Source organism: Marmota monax, unplaced genomic scaffold, assembly GCF_021218885.2.
Source record: "Marmota monax isolate L192 unplaced genomic scaffold, Marmota_monax_Labrador192_F-V1.1 WCK01_AAM20220418_F8-fsc00112, whole genome shotgun sequence".
NCBI lineage: Eukaryota > Metazoa > Chordata > Mammalia > Rodentia > Sciuridae > Marmota > Marmota monax.
The window spans coordinates 203,897-220,079 of NW_026692073.1; the positions used below are offsets into that span (position 1 = coordinate 203,897).

Here is a 16,183-nt window from a genome sequence, read left to right on the forward strand (position 1 = left end):
AAGAGGAATCACAATACTAGGATGGTGTAGAACAAGGGACCTAAACAACTCAGTGAATCAAAGAAATGTCTCCAAGGGATAAAAATGTTGAAAGTGTGCCTTAGGGCATTTTAGTCAGGTGGAAGGCTTGAGAAGAGAGGGATTTCCTATCCAGGTAAAAGAAGGAATTTGAGCAAAGATTCTGAGATGGAAGAGAATAGGCCACATTCAAAGCCTTGCAGGTAACCCTGTGTGGTTCTCCATTGGGAGAAGTGGAAGTGGAAGGTCAGACTGGTGAGGTGGGCAGGGCCAGATCAGGCAGGACCTTACAGCCATATTGCAGATTTTGAACTATGTTCTGAGAGCAACAGGACACCACCACCAACAGTGTCCTCCCTCACCAGACACCCTTTATTGGAGCCATTGCTCAGCAGTAGGGGGCTTGATTTTAATCTCTTTACTCCCTTCTCTGGCTCCCAGACAGGCTCCAGATGAAGATGAAAGGATTTGGATTGCTAGTTCTGTCAATTAGCAAAGCTTTATTTGTACTCCCCTGTTGGTAGTGTGAGAGTGTGTTGAGGGGCTAGGGGACTGGTTGGGGGATGGAAGAGGAGGAAGCCAAGAGAGGAATATATATGGGCAAGTCAGCTCTTCCAAGTTCCAGATAGTGGAATATAAGACACTTTTTTGCTTTTATCCCTTTATCTGAGAATGTTTGATGTTACATTTAGGGTTTGAATTTGAGTCTACTATTCCATAAGTTTTCTTTGTTCATATATGTGTGATTTTGTTGTTGGTGCCAATGTTGTTTTAGCAATGCCTATAATTCACTCAGCTTCCAAGTAACTTAATAGGCACAGGATTACCAGAGTACAGATAAATAGTCTAAAATATAGATGTAGATTTTTTCCAAATTGCATATTTACATCCAAAAATTAACTTATGAAAATATTTTGTCATATAATTTTAGTTATTTATTATAATTTTTAATTTTCTACTCTTCAAGATTAGTATAATTACCTTCCCTAATTTCTATGACTGTGGGGAGAATAACATGGATAATATAGTCAATGAGTATTTGATACATTTGAGTTACATTTCCATCTAAATAAATAAATAAAAGAGCGGGGGTCTATTAAGGGAAGTCAGAGCTAACCAGGTAGACCAGAGCTCTGTGTCTTAAATTTTCCTCAGTCTGTATTTATTTATTTAATGCTGGGTATTGAACCGAAGGCCTTACGCATGCTAAGCCCATACTCTACTACTGAGCTATAACCTGTCCCCCATTTTCCTCAGTCTGATTTGGAGTATGTCACTGAAAAGATACCAGTGGAGTTCATCTTTGAAACTGTGGTCAATTAGAGAATATGCAAGGAAGTTGAATAAAATCATCAATGAATGAAAGGTTATCTTGGATTCCATTCTTCATGAAAAATGATTTCTTGCAATGCAGATCTTTATAGTCACAAGTCTATAAGAACTTGTCAGACTTTGTCTAGGTGGAGCTGAGATTTAAAAAAAAAATCTAGCAAAATTAACTGCCCTAGCATACCATTCATGTGATTCATTTAAATGGAAACATGACATTATTTGAAGACTTAGGAAAGTCTTATATGAAGTGAGGTAAGTAAAATGAACTAAATGTCTAGAGAGTGAATGAGTCCATTTTTTTCTCCATAAGCACTAGAATTCCTGCCTATGTCATTCAGAATCACTAGTCTTCCTGGAACATTTCTTTAACCTTTGTTTGATCTTTTCTTCATCTAAACTTTTCTCCTCAACTTGTAATATTTTTTCAAGTCATAATTCCAGATTACCATTACTTAGATTTTTAAAACAACTTGAAAAGGATAATTTTTCCTTTGATGGGAGGTAACTGAATTTTTCAATAAAACCTCAATTTTATAGTACTTTCTTTTTCTAAGCAGCTGATGTAATGCATCAGAACAACCCATTTATATCCATAGTTCTGAGAAACTGCTACCCCAAGAAATTTCCAAATTGTATCATGGATTGCACGATAGAAGTATTTACAAACAAATGTTGGTGGAAATAACACAATGTTTTCTTTAATCCATGTGAGATTTACATGGAATAAATAAATGTCTTTCCCATATGGTGGTTTGCATAGGTGATGACACTGTGCTGAAATAATCACACACATTTGCACGCTATTCATGCCTGGGCTTTTCCACGGAGGAGGAATGACTAAGAGTGACCATGAAAGCTCACGGGGCCAAAAATTCCAGGACAATCTTCTTGTCTGCTCTGGCCCAACCTGTCAAAAGTATAGGTATAGAAGCCATTTCTGATCATCCTTTTAAGCAACTACAACTGGGAAAATTGATCATACACAGTGGTCTGTTTCACTGGTTATTACTTAACTGCCACAAGATGACCAGTGAATAGTAGTCATCAACAAAAACAGATGACTCTTCTTGCCATATTTTCTTCACAATTAGATACATCATTTTTTGTTATCACTGAACCTTATGCATATGTAACCTCACTGATGTTACTATTGAACTTTAGAGATTTAATCAGAACTTCTTGGAGTGAAACTGGTGTTAAGAAGATTCTTAAGATGTTTGTATGTGAGAGAGCTGGGAGAAATAGCCTCATCCAATGGAGTCACTTAATGAAATGTGTAAAACAGGCATATTTAGACTCTACCCTGATATTCAGATCTAAGGACGTGGGGGTGGTCTGCCCCTCCAGGAGTTTTAAAAGCTCTGTAGGTGATTCTAATGTGCAGTCAGGTCATGATGGTGACATAGTAGACTTCCTGCATCTTCTGTTCAGAGATCTCTAGGAATCTAGGAAGAGGAAGCCTTCTAAAGCAATGGCTCCAACACTGGGTCTCTTGAGGAAAAAAAAAAAAGAACAAAAGCTCTTTATAACTCCAATAATCCCTCACATTTACTTAGTATATTTCAGTATTTTCCAAAGCATTATATTATAATGAATAGTTGGTATGATTATATGAAAAAAAAGAAAAAAACACCCAGATACCTCTATAATGTCATCTACAATCTTCTATTTTGTATCTATTGGTAGTTTTAACAAATATTGAATTCCTCTAATAAACTACAAGTTCCTGAAGATCATACAACAGACTATTGTGCATGATCAATATTTCTGGATCTTATTTGTCTTTGTATTCTGTAGAAGTGTTTGATAAATGTTTTAACCTAAAAAGTGTCCTATCAATTCCTCTATAATAATTCAATTTGCTTTGATGAATTCTGCTGAGCACCTCTTCTGCCCTCGGCTCTCTAGATACAGTGAACTGATGCTCATAATCCTGTTTTCAAGGAGTTTTATTCCAGGAAATGAGTGACATACTTAGCCCTTGATTTCCAGGATGACTCCACGCCTCACTCAGTACTGACATGCCTTAGCAGAGATTCTGGACTGGTATGAGCCAAAAAGTACAGAAGGCCTGTGCCCTCCCCCTGGTGACATGCAATCAAGAATCAGCCTGCCTAGAATTGTTGCAATCCTTCTATCATTTTAAATGAATGACTTCCGATTACTTCGAGTTTCCTCACCTAAGGAACTTAAATGCCACAATCAAAGGAATGTATTAGCAATGCTCAGAACAGAAAGCTAAAATCTTGGCAGAGAATGCAAATGTCTCAGGTTACCACCATATAATCTATGTTTAATTTCCACATTGGAAGGACTATACTTGAGTTCTTGGTACTGTTGATTTACACTTGGAATATTTAAGTAGAGATATGCTGAGATGTGTCAGCAGCATGAGAAAGGATTTAAAAACCGATTAAAATTATATGTGTGCATGTATAATGATGACCCTTTGGCAACTCGAAGGAGAAGAGGGCAGCTTCCCCTTAGGTTATGGGAAATTGAAGAAGTGGTGCAGGCCAGCATTAGAAGGTCTGCTGCCTATCCAAACTTTTGCTCTCCTCCAACCTGCTCTGGTGTCTGATCTCATATCATCCTCTTAAGCAAAGACCAAATGAGCTTTGCTCTTCCATTTCAAGGAAAATGAGGCATCTTCAGAAAGGCTGATGGAGATTGTACCATTATTTGAGGACCAGAGGCTTGGAAATCAGTTTCACTGGCCCTTTCGAGTCCAATACTGCCTTGGAAAGGAGAAGAAGAAAAATCATGAATCCCCTGCCTTACTCAGAGTCACATCCCAATTCACTGGTGCCTAAACTGTGGAACAGACTAAATGAGGTTTGGCAAGAAATAAATTTGCTCATAGCTATTAACATTTTATTTTCGATTTTAGAATCCAATTTTATTGGGTTTTGTGATAAAACATCTTTTAGGAGTTCTGTCAGGACTATTGGGGCAATGGCAGAGATTCTTTTCTAAAGCTCTTTGTACTTAGCATGGAACCAACTTAATATTCAGGGCAAACAACTGATTAAAGAATTAACATTATGCTGGGACCCAGGGTGGAGATGAGAGGGAGAGTTATTTTGAGTTTTGAGTCCAAATATAAAAGTGATTTACATGGATGGAAAAACATTAGTCTACTTTCAAGTTAAACTTCTAACTAGAGTTATTTATCATAATAACCATAATTATTTTAAAAAGCACCTTGACAAAAATTCAGAATGGAAAATCATCTAGCCAAATTACTAAGGTCAGAATCTCAGAGTCTGATCTAAAGTTAATGTTTTGTTTGTTGATATCCCTTGCTATGTTTCTACAAATGCTAATCTTAGGTTTATGTTTCTCAAAAACATCAGACATTGTCAGGTGCCTTATTACCCCTTTGAATGAGATAATAAAAGAGCTAATTATTAAGAAAGAAAAAAAAATATTCAAACAGCTGACCCATATTAGGTATCACTTTCTTTTTCTGAGTTAGAACAGGATGATGATCCAGTAGCTACTTTTAAAGATTGGAAACTAACAGGATATAATCAGCTTGGCATGCAGAAAGAGGAGAATTTAATTACCAACAAGTTGTTAAGGTAAAAATGTCAATTGATACTTGATATCAGAGTAAACACTGAAAGAACAGTATTCTATTGTTGCAAATATCAGGATTTAAAGGAAATAATACAGTTATATTAGTTTTATATTACCCAGCATTTTATTAATCAGAATTCTCTGTTAACTTGGCACTTCTGAAACAAGGATAATTATTATTAATCATTGCAACAATACAGTATTAAAATATTGTTAAGAATTAAAGTCTAAGCATATTTATATATTCTAATACTTGAAATTGCATTTATGTAAGCCATATTTGGCATATTCTTAATTAATCATAACATTGTTATCTAGGAATGCCAAATACCAGACTTCTTATAAATTATATCTGTTTGAGGAATTTTCCCTGAAGTTATATTAATTAGCAGAGGATTGGGCACAGTGTTACATACCTGTAATCTCAGCAACTTGGAAAACTGAGGTAGGAGGATTTCAAGACCAGTTTCAGAAGCTTAGCAAGGACCTGTGTCAAAATTTTTAAAAAGGGCTTGAGATGTAGCTCAAAGGTAGAGCATCCTTGGGTTCAATTCCCAGTACCAAAAAGAAAGAAAAAAACTTTTATTAGTAGAAAAAGATTTGTCATGGAGGCCAATTAAAAAATACGTTTAATTGGAGAAAAATGATTGCATCATCAGTCTTCAACTAGCAGTGAATTTGAACTCCTTGGTTTCATTTCTGCATCAGTTTCCATGTATTAGATATTTTCTCTCTAAGGTTGGGTCTCTTGTCTTTATGATGACTTTTGCCATTTGGAGATTAATATTTTAAGTCCTCATTACTGAGTTACAGAATACATGTGCAATGGTGGAAGTGATTACAAATTGCAGGAGTTGTGAGACCTCAACCCTAAAGTCATTAAAAAGGAGGTTTTTTTAAGGTATAGTGGACCACTCGCACCAACAATAAATCACTTGTGATGTTTTCACACAGGTGAATTCCTGGGCCCCTGCTCTGGATCCAGTGGATCCAATTCTTAATGGAGGAATAGGAATTTTTATTAGTGTCTTAGTTGATTCTGACTTATTCTAAAGACCAAAACTAACTCCCTTAAAATGATTTATTTTCCCAACTTTTAATGCCAAAGTCCTAAAAAATGTTGAGGTACTTAAAAATTTAAATTTCTGCCTAAAACAGGTGTGGTTGTGCATACCTGTAATCCCAGTGGCTTGGGGGTGCTGAGGTGGGAGGATCACAAGTTCAAAGCCAGCCTCAGCAACTTAGCAAGGCCCTAAGCAAATTAGCAAGACCTTGTCTCAAAAAATAAAATAAAATAAAACTGGGATAGGGATGTGGCTCAGTGTTGAAGCACCCTGGCTTCAATCCCTAGTACCCCCCCCAAAAAAAAGAAGAAGAAAAAAAAGAAGCAAATGACTGTCTCTAAGGAACTTTTCCAAAATTACATGATGGTAGTAATGTTGATGGTGAGGATGATAATGATAGTGGTGGTGGTAATAATGATGATGATGGTGGTGGTGGCAGTGAGGGTAATGACAAAGAAGATGGTGATGATTATGATGATGATGATGATGGAATCACTTTAATTCTGACCAAAATTTCAGGCTGTTGTTTGAAAATATTAAGTACAACACTGATCCCAGGACCTTTGCATTTACTTATTATGTTCCTTTGAAAATACTCTCCAAACTTTAAAGACATATTTATTTCTGCTCAAAAATCATGTTACCTGAGAACTCTTCCTTAACTATACTAACTTCCTTAACTATACCACTTTCATTTACTGTCTTGTTTGCATTTGTTTTTCTTCCTGGGTATCTTATATATTTACTTAGTTGTTTAATATTATCCCCTACTAGAGTGTACAATTAGTAACAGCAATGTCTGCATGTGTTTTGTACATTGCTGTATTCCAAGTGCTTAGAGGATGATAACAGGCACATGAAAAATCTTAATAAATATTTGTTGGAAGTAAATCAGCCAACCCACACAGTTGTTAGTTAATCCCCCAGCAAGAACATATAAAATGATATAAAAGGAAACTTAAACGTGAGCTTGTAAAACCCCTTCTTGCCCCACACTCCAGCCATGTTATCTACAGAAAGAATCCACTAAAGGTCAACTTATGCTCCCATACTTCAAGATACCCCCTTGAAGTAGACTCCTTGCTTCCACTATGGGCACAGTTTAATTCACCCTCCACGCTGAGCCAGGTGATGGATCACATCATTCCTCCCCTTAAAACTCATCAAAGGCAGCCCATTGGCAATCAGGGTAGAAGACATCCAGAATTCTGTGTGGTTCAGCTTCACCTGAGCTCCTCCCTTGGATCTTTTTTTTCAGTCATGAGTACTGTATCAGACTTAGGGCTGCATCTATGCCAACCTCTACTGGGACTGCTCCCTACTTCTGCCCTGGCAAACTTTTACTCAGTATTGAAATCTGAACTACAATACCCACTTTTCTTAGAAGCACTTCCCGACTTTGATATTTAGATTAGTTCTCCTTGAAATGTTTGCTGAAAATTCTAGAATTTTTGTCCATGATATTTATAACAATTCATACAGTTTTGATGGTATGATTATTATTTTTAAGCACCTCATCTCCACTAAACTCTAAGTTCCACTCCACAGGTCTTTCTATTCTTTTTATATACATAGTAATGAGTACAATATAATATGGATTCTCAGTGAAGATACATTGAGTGAGATGACTGTCCAAAGTTAACTCCTGATAAGATGGTGTTATGACAGGTATTTTATATTACTGTGAGTGCTTTTTAAGTCTCTAGAAAGCTTAGTGGTTTTTAAAAATAGTTTCATTAATTCAGTTGTCCTAATTCTATTAATAGTAACTCTCATACTTTATGCAAGTATTTGATTTAGTAGTTTAAAACCCTTCTGAGAAAGTTACTATTATTTATTTGACCATGAGGCTCACTGCTAATTATGGGAACAAGAATTTGCATCCAGTTCTATTGACTCCAAAGCCTTAACCTCAACACTGTGCAATGTCAGAGCCCCCTTAAACCTCCATTTCCTTCCTGAAGCATACTTGGGGATGCCCTGAATACGTATTTATTTAAATCTAGTTTTAATTTACTGCCCATGGGTCATTTTAAAATCTAATAGGAATAATCTAAATCATCCTATTTCATTAATAGGTACTACAACTAAATATTCAACTTTGTAATCCATAGATGGCCTTTCAGTCTTGGGTTTGGAACATTAAAAATCAAATTTGTGCCTTCCTTATTTTTTTAATACCATAGGTCCAAAATTTTAATATGCATGAAGATGACCTTATATATGGAGATTTGCTTAAAATGCAAGGTTTTGATTTGGCAGCTGCTTGGCCTGTTGAATGCTGAGCTTAGGCATGCCTTGGCATGTATCCTGAACTTGCTCTCTCTGCCCTCATTATGGCCGTCAGGCTCATAAAGACAGCTCCCAAGTCAATGCGAATGCCAGATCAGCTAGGGAATTTGTAACATTATTTGCTTTGAATCAAAGTTCATTTGGTTGACTCTGGCATTCCGAATATTGGCCTGGGTCCTCCTAATTTGTTCTTGTTTATATTAAAGTAAACCTCAGGTGATGTTTCAAAATCTTGATGAACAGGAAACCGATTGTTGAAGTAAGTGAAAGGCAAAAATTCTTTTTGTGTGAAAGTCCACTGGATTTTTGAAGACATGTGTGTATAAACGATCGGTGAGTCACCAACATGAGTGAGTTTATTATGTATCACTATGATTTTACCTTTAATCATAAATTTTTAAGTGGGATAATTTATAATTATTTAAAAGCCATTATAAAATTTCAACACTCTGTATGTCTTTATGTTCATTTTAGATTGGGATCCAAATCTGACTATTCTTATTTAGATTAGAATAATATGCCAAGATGGGAAATCGGAAATTTTATGATTGACAGAATTATCTTTTTTTGCTCTATCTACAAGAATGACTAGGGATCACATTTAAGAAGTTTAGAATAGTTGATAAATTCCCAACATTTTTCATTTCCATTATAATTAGCAATCAGCCTATTTGGTCAGCCATGAAGTTTGCTTAAAAGTGAAAAGAATGTCAGTAGTCATTTAGTTTCTTTGTTGTTGTTGTTGTTGTTTTTTTTTCAGGCTTATTAGATAAATGTGCCCTAAGAGCAATTAGACTTTAATTAGAAGTGTAATTGGAACTTCCTGTGTATCTTGTTAAACAGCAGATTATGAATCAGTACATTTGGATCTGAGATTTGGTCTTTTATCCAGCTCTAGCTGATGATGAGGGTGCTGCGTTTTGAGCCATTATATGTATGCATTACATAGAACAGGGCTCAACAGAGGCTGGGTTAATTGGATTCAGGAAAACTGATTCCATGAGGACATTGCATGACTTGGTTGATCATTTTCTCATTTATTGAATAAATGTAATGAGTGCCTGCTATGTTCCAGGAAAGTAACAAGAAGGCACTTGGTGTCTATGGTGAACAAAACAGATACATAGGAACCTGCAGACCATAGTAGTGAGAACCACCAAATTCTGATTTTCTCCCTTCTCTAAGTCTTGTAGAAAAGAGTTATATTAAAGAAATAAACACATATAAATGTAGGTATTTTAGTTTGTTTTCTATTGTTACAACAAATTACCTGAGGCTGGATATTTTATAAAGAAAGAGGTTTTATTTAAATCACAGTTTGAGAGGTTGAAAGTCAAAGATTGAGCAAACTTTATCTGTTGGGCCTCTGATGAGCACCCTATTACTATATCATGGTGGAGAAGAGGAAAGGAAAACAGCCACATGCAAAAAAAGGCCAAGTGCATGGGGTGGCCTCACTTAATAATCCCTTCTTGCAAGAATGCACTCACTCTGGAAGACCATTATTAACTGCCGAGAGTAGTGCCCCCAATGACCCAATTACCTCAGACTAAGGCTCATCTTAAAGATGACCCCATCTCTACACAACCACACTGAGGACCAGCCTACGGCACAAGAACCTTTGGGAGACAAACCACATCTCAATTATAGCAAGAGGATTGCAAATTCTCATACATACAATGAAGAGTAATGAAAGAGGCTCAGAGATTTACACCAGGGGTGAGGAAGTGAGTTTTTGCAGACTTGAAAGGGGCCTAAAGGTTAACTCAATGAAGACAGTGAGAAATGTACTTCAGGCAGGAGGGACATATCTTTGGTGGGACCCAAAGACAGGAAAAGTTTAACTGCTTCCTGGAACTGAGAGTCAGCCAGCGTAGCTACGGAGGAGTGAAAGAAGAGGGGGACAAAAAGTGAGATTGGAATCAAATGACCATTAACTGGATATTCAAACAATGCTTTTGAGGGTGTAAACCGTGGTGCCTGCCCTAATGTGGACCGATACGCAGAGGCCAAACCATGTAGCAATTTTGATTATAATGAAGTTGTTTCCTCCTATAGAAAACATTCCTGTTGTTGGAGGAGCACAACCCTGTTTATGGTGTAATAAATTACTCTGGGGATTGTGGGTGTGTGGTGAAAAAACCACAAAGTATTTTCATTTTATTTCCAAACACTTTTATTTGGCTTCAGAATAAGCAGTGTCAAAAAAAAAAGATACTAATTTGAGGAATACTTCCATTATATTTTCATCTTGTTCCATTTACTTGTTACCTGTGCGTCCCCCATATTTAATTACTGTGTTCTATATATAAACTCACATAATGTTTTCATTTCTTGAATTTAAAGGGAATAAACATTAAGTAAAAATAAAATCCCCTTAAAGTATTTTAAGGTCATTGGAATGACAAATGTTATATAAATTCAAAGAACTTTTAGTGTTGAGGATGTAAGTCTGATGAACAAGGATGATAGACAGGTGAATCTCAGGTGTACATGCCAGAGGCTGGAGATGCAGAAGTGGATATTCACAAAAACAGGGGTCCTTCTCCCATTTTTGTTCACTGGGAAATTAAAATGCCTTACACAGATGATATAGAGATCTTAGAGCAGCTAGTTAAGATAATGTTTTAGAATTATGTCAAACCACTTTTTTTTTTTTGCTTTCAATTACATTCTACCAACTTCCTTTGCATTTCTTCTCTTTAAAGAGAAACTTCTCACTGTCCTCCCATCCTTTCTGTATAGAACACCTAGATGCTGACAATGTACAATGCTCTTCTTCTATCACAGTGATTCTTCTACTTTCATCACCTCCTTAACTTTGGTGTGTCAGACTCTCCTCCAGAGCCAAGCCGGTTTCTGGCAGTGATTTGGTGCTTGGGGTACACAGTCACTCTCACAGGACACTAAGTACTGTTTCTGTCCCCCAAGAGCCTGGTGGGTGTGTGTGAGTGTGGGAGTGAGGGGATTCAAAGCTCCATGGCTTCCTTTCTTCCCTCTTCCCTGGCCCCTTACCACACGCCCTCTGATGCCAGTGGACTCATTCATTCTCCATGACCCATCGCCTCCTCTGGAACTAGTCCAGGTTTTCTCCGCCTTCCCATTTCCTCTGCCTGAAGCTCTAACTCTAAGACAGAGAAATGCTTTCCTAAAGAGATGAGTGATATCACATCCTTTTAAAACTGTTTATTTTATCCCTAGTCCGTGATGCACCCAGCAAGTTTAATTCCCTTTGTGTGATGCCCTTAACATTTGGAACTGAATCAAATTTATTTTAAATGTACTCTGGCATCTTCTTACTGAGAAGAGTTCTCTCAAGAATGCTTTTAAGTGAAGGAGTTATTCCAACATACTCACCATCGTGTACAAGTAAATATATTTTTTTTAACCTTTGTTTTCTGCCAAGACATGGAAACCCATATAAGATAAGGTTTCTGGGCCATCCCAGGTAATAAGTGCCCCACTTTCTACACGTGAGACAAGGTACTGATGCGGTCACTGGGAAACATAATAGCCATTTTCTGGTATTATCTACTTCTATGAGAAAACAGGTCTTTTAAATATAAGAAAAATATAAATTGTATATTGGTTACCAAAATAAAAATGAAGACAGCTAAATATAGTGCAGGAAAAAAAATCACCTTAAATATGATCACTGCAAGGAAAAGAAAAGTTACCTTTGGGGACCACTTAGGTCACATTTTCCAGAATGAGTTTCCATGTTCTCATACTGGGTGGGCAGGGCTAGAGATGGGGGTAGGGATAAGAAAAAAATAGCTGGGGCCAATAGCTGGGGCCAAGTGGGCGTCGAAGACAAACGTCATTTCCTTATCCACGCAGGATGTCACAGTTGCCTCAGTACAGAGTGGGAAAGGAAGTGGGGGTGGCATGAAAGCAGAAGGTATGGGAACAAAACCCTCCATCCCTTAACTTTTCCGGAGACTTCCACAAGTTGAGGGACAAGGAACAACATTTAATAGAACTTACTATATTAAATGATTCACCAAGTTTCATCTGAGGACCTAGGAACTTGGCTCTCCTTTGGATGTAAGGTGACCATTAACTATTAACTTGAACACTGGATTTTAGTCCATTCTCACTTAGGACAGGGTGGCCAGACATGTTTGCGACTTTACCTTCTTCACAGATCAAATAATTCCATATTGTTAAAATTCTCACACAGGCAGAACCTTAAGGAGCCTAGGGAGTATAATGTATCTGAAATGACTCCAGGCTCAGGGCCTTTGCACTTACTATTCTCTCTTGAACATTGAACATTGCCCCCTAAATCTTTGCATGGTTGCCTCAGCATTCACTCAGCTGAAATGTCTGCTCAAAGAGAACTTCCCTTTTTCTCAATATACATAGCCATCATCACCTCAGCCCTCTTTATCTCATCTGATTTTTTTCTCACAGTTGTCATCATTTGAGATTATTGTCTCCACTTACTTTTTTATTGTCTATGTGCCTTCATTGTAATGAGAACACTGGCCATGTCTATTTCACAGTTTATCCTCATCTGTAAAATCCTCTGGCACATAGTAGGTGCTCAATAAATATCACATTAATGACTAAGTGAGGCAAAAGTAATGTAAATTCTGGTTTCATAAGAATAATTTTATTAAAAATACTTACATAATTTTATTGAAAGTAATAAATAAAGCTCATATGTTGCAACTATTGAAAGGTTAGGCCAAAAAAGTAGGAAATTTGGGGTGAACCAACTTGCAAATTGGTTCTTCCATGAGCTGAAACTCAGGAGATAAATTAGTACTAAAAGGGGTCTCTTCCATTTGTTTACCGTTTCTCTTCCTAGCTGCTCTTACTTCACGCACATGAAAACACTTTGTTCATTGTGTGGTACTTTACAAACGTCAAGTGTTTTTATTTGTATCACCAAGAGCCATGTTAATTCACCATACTTCTTTTTTTAAGATGAGAAAAACAATGGATCTGTGGAGGAGAACTGGTAGACACACACTGTTGAAGGTGCAGCACACGAAAGCAACCAACCTTCACTGGGTATGTACCAGGGACAATGGGCAATCATTGCTCTCAAAACACCCCTATAAAACACTCCTTATTATCAGATCATTTATCAGGGAAGGGCACTGAGAATAAAAGGGTTATGAGTAGCTAACCTTTTATGAGTAGGTTATGTCCAAGATCACATAACTTAAAATTAAAACTCATTGTGATTCCAAAGCTAATGGTTTCTGCTGTATCACGAGGGCTCCAGAAGGGAGATGCTGTATGAGAAAGGAGCCAGCTGTACTGGCCCCTTCCCCACCACACACATTTCATACAGCATTTAAACATGATGGTTTGTAGCGCAGCAGAATTACCTGAAATACAGAGGCAAATGTAGACCGTTTCCTTCTGCCTCCTTGTTAAACAAGCTTCTCTTCCTCAGATGTCATTCCCACTGTGATTTTTTTTTTGTGGAGGGTATTAGAGATTGAACTCAGGGGCACTCAACCACTGAGGCACATTCCCCACCAGATTTTATATTTTATTTAGAGACGGGGTCTCACTGAATTGCTTAGCACCTCGCTGTTGCTGAGGCTGACTTTGAACTCTCCATCCTCCTGCATCAGCCTCCAGAGCCGCTGGGATTACAGGTGTGCGCCACTACACCTAGTTCCACTATGATCTTGACTTATGCTGCCAACATCACTGTAAAGAAGAAAGAGGAGGGGGAGAAGAGGAAGGAAAGGGAGGGGAGAAAAGAGGAGGAGTCAGAAGAAGGAAGGGAGGAAGGAAGGGGAGGAGGAGAAGAAAGAGAGGGAGAGAAGAAGGAAACATGGAAGAAAACAAAGAACAGAAGGAAGAAAATAAATACATTAAGGTTCTGGGCACCAGGACTTTAACTTGTGTGTGTGTGTGTGTGTGTGTGTGTGTGTGTGTTTGGGGGCCTAGTTTTTGTAGCTATCTACATCTCCTGTTGAAGAAAATGAAGCTAAGCAGAGAACCATCTTTCCTCTGTGTACATCTTATACCAAAATATCTAGCTCACCATCAATCTAGAGCTGCGATTTTTCTCTTACCTCAGATCTCTCTCTCCTTTTCCACAGTTAATGACCTCTAGTTTGCTACTGCTGGTCTTGGCGGAATGACCTTCCACTATGGCAATTTCTTTTTGCTATAACTTTTACAGGAGATACATCATTAAGTAAAGCAAGGGAGAAGGTGGGGTGTGAGTGTGGAGGAGATGATACAGGAAGAAAAGAGAAGGTGGCAAAACTTTGTTTTAAACAAAAAGCTAGACAGGAGTAGATGAGGGATCCCACTCACCCAGAGAGTGAGCAGGATTGCCCTGTGCTTAAGTTGGGTAGGGCCCTCCAGGGTAACAGGCCCCTTATGGATATGGATACACATTTCAGGTCTGAGTGCAACTGACTGGCTCTTCATGCCTCTACTTTCCACAATGGTCCCACTCCCGTTCCAGCCAGTGTTTCTTGTGGCTGAAGACATTTAAAGAATCATCAGTCATCCATACAGAGGTTCACCATCAAGCCATGTTGGCTGCTGGTCCTTCTCTGACTACTGCCTCCTCTAACCCTCCCTGATTATAGTAACTATAAACCCACACAGTTCTGGTAAGTAAGCATTTATCTTGTTCATCCTATTGAGAGCCTAAATTTTTGCCCTTCCTGTATCCCCAATTCTGGATTCTTATCATCGGATCTCCAAGCTTAATTTGAAAAATTTTGACATAGACAATATACCCAAGTAACCACTACCCCAAATCAGATAAAATTAATTTTATTCCCCCAGAAATCTGCTCAGTCCCCTTTCCAATCAGTTACTCCTTTGTCCTGCACCCCCAGAACGGTCATCTTTCTTATTTCTTCTCCTACAGGTTCATTTTACCTATTCTTGGACCTCATATATTGAAAAAATATATATAGCATTTTACCTTTTCTATGTCTGGTTGCTTTGGTTTAGTAAAATACTTTTAAAATTCAGCCACGTTATTGCGTATATCATTTTTTGTGTATGGCACTTGAGGATTGAACCTAAGCCCTGGAGCATGCTAGGAAACTGCTCTACCACTGAGCTACCAACCCCCCAACCCTGCCTATATTGTTTTCATTTCTTGCTAATAGTATTCTAATATGTAAATTTACCACATTTTATCTTTTCTTTGATTTGTTTACAGTTTGAAGCAATTATAAACAAGGCTGCCATGACACAGCCTGTACATGCTCTTTGGTAAATTCTAGGAATAGAATTGTTGGGTTATGAGTTAGATATGTTTATCTTTATTTAAAAACTGCCACAAAGTTCTTCAAAATAGTGGGAAAAAATGTCCTGGGCAAAAAGAAGAGGCAGAAAAACATCTAAGAAAAAAATATATGAATACTTACAATAAGCCCAAGCACAGTGTTTTACATGAGTTATTTTTAATAATCTATATGAAATGGATGGCATAATAACCATACATTTGCAGACAAGTAAAGTAATCAATTATTTCATTTTCTTCTGTTATTTTAGATAAATGTATTAGATAAAAATAAAATAGGCATGGTCCTAATATAGATTCTTTCCATCAGGAATCAAGATATCTTTTTCTTTATTAATAACTGTCTTTCTCAACAAGTTAGCCCAAAATTTCAGCTTCCTCTCTGATAGTATCAAAGACTCTCAATAGTTAGAAGCCACTATAGAGTCACAGAATTCTATGCCCATCCAAAGACTGGTCAAATCTTTTAACCTGAGGTAAGTAAATTTTCCACTTGTCATCCTAATGATGTCTTTTCTCGTTCCCCTTATCCACACTTTGACACTGGGAGAAAAGTTCTGGTGTTAAAGGGTCTAATGCTCCAGCACAAGGCCACATCACAGGCCACAGTAAGGACAAGAAACCAGTTCACAGAGTACATAATGAGTCC

General features: G+C 37.5%; 1 long non-coding RNA gene across 2 annotated transcripts; it reads left to right on the forward strand.

Annotated features, from left to right (window-relative positions):
* The first annotated feature begins 8,513 nt into the window (after positions 1–8,513).
* LOC124102355 (uncharacterized) lies at positions 8,514–15,256 on the forward strand. Of its 2 annotated transcripts, XR_009228267.1 has the most exons (5): positions 8,514–8,621; positions 13,224–13,310; positions 13,809–13,909; positions 14,672–14,887; positions 15,151–15,256. It is a non-coding gene; the product is annotated as an uncharacterized LOC124102355 (long non-coding RNA). The 2 variants fall into 2 exon arrangements; XR_006854857.1 differs by lacking the exon at positions 13,809–13,909.
* Positions 15,257–16,183: the final 927 nt, after the last annotated feature.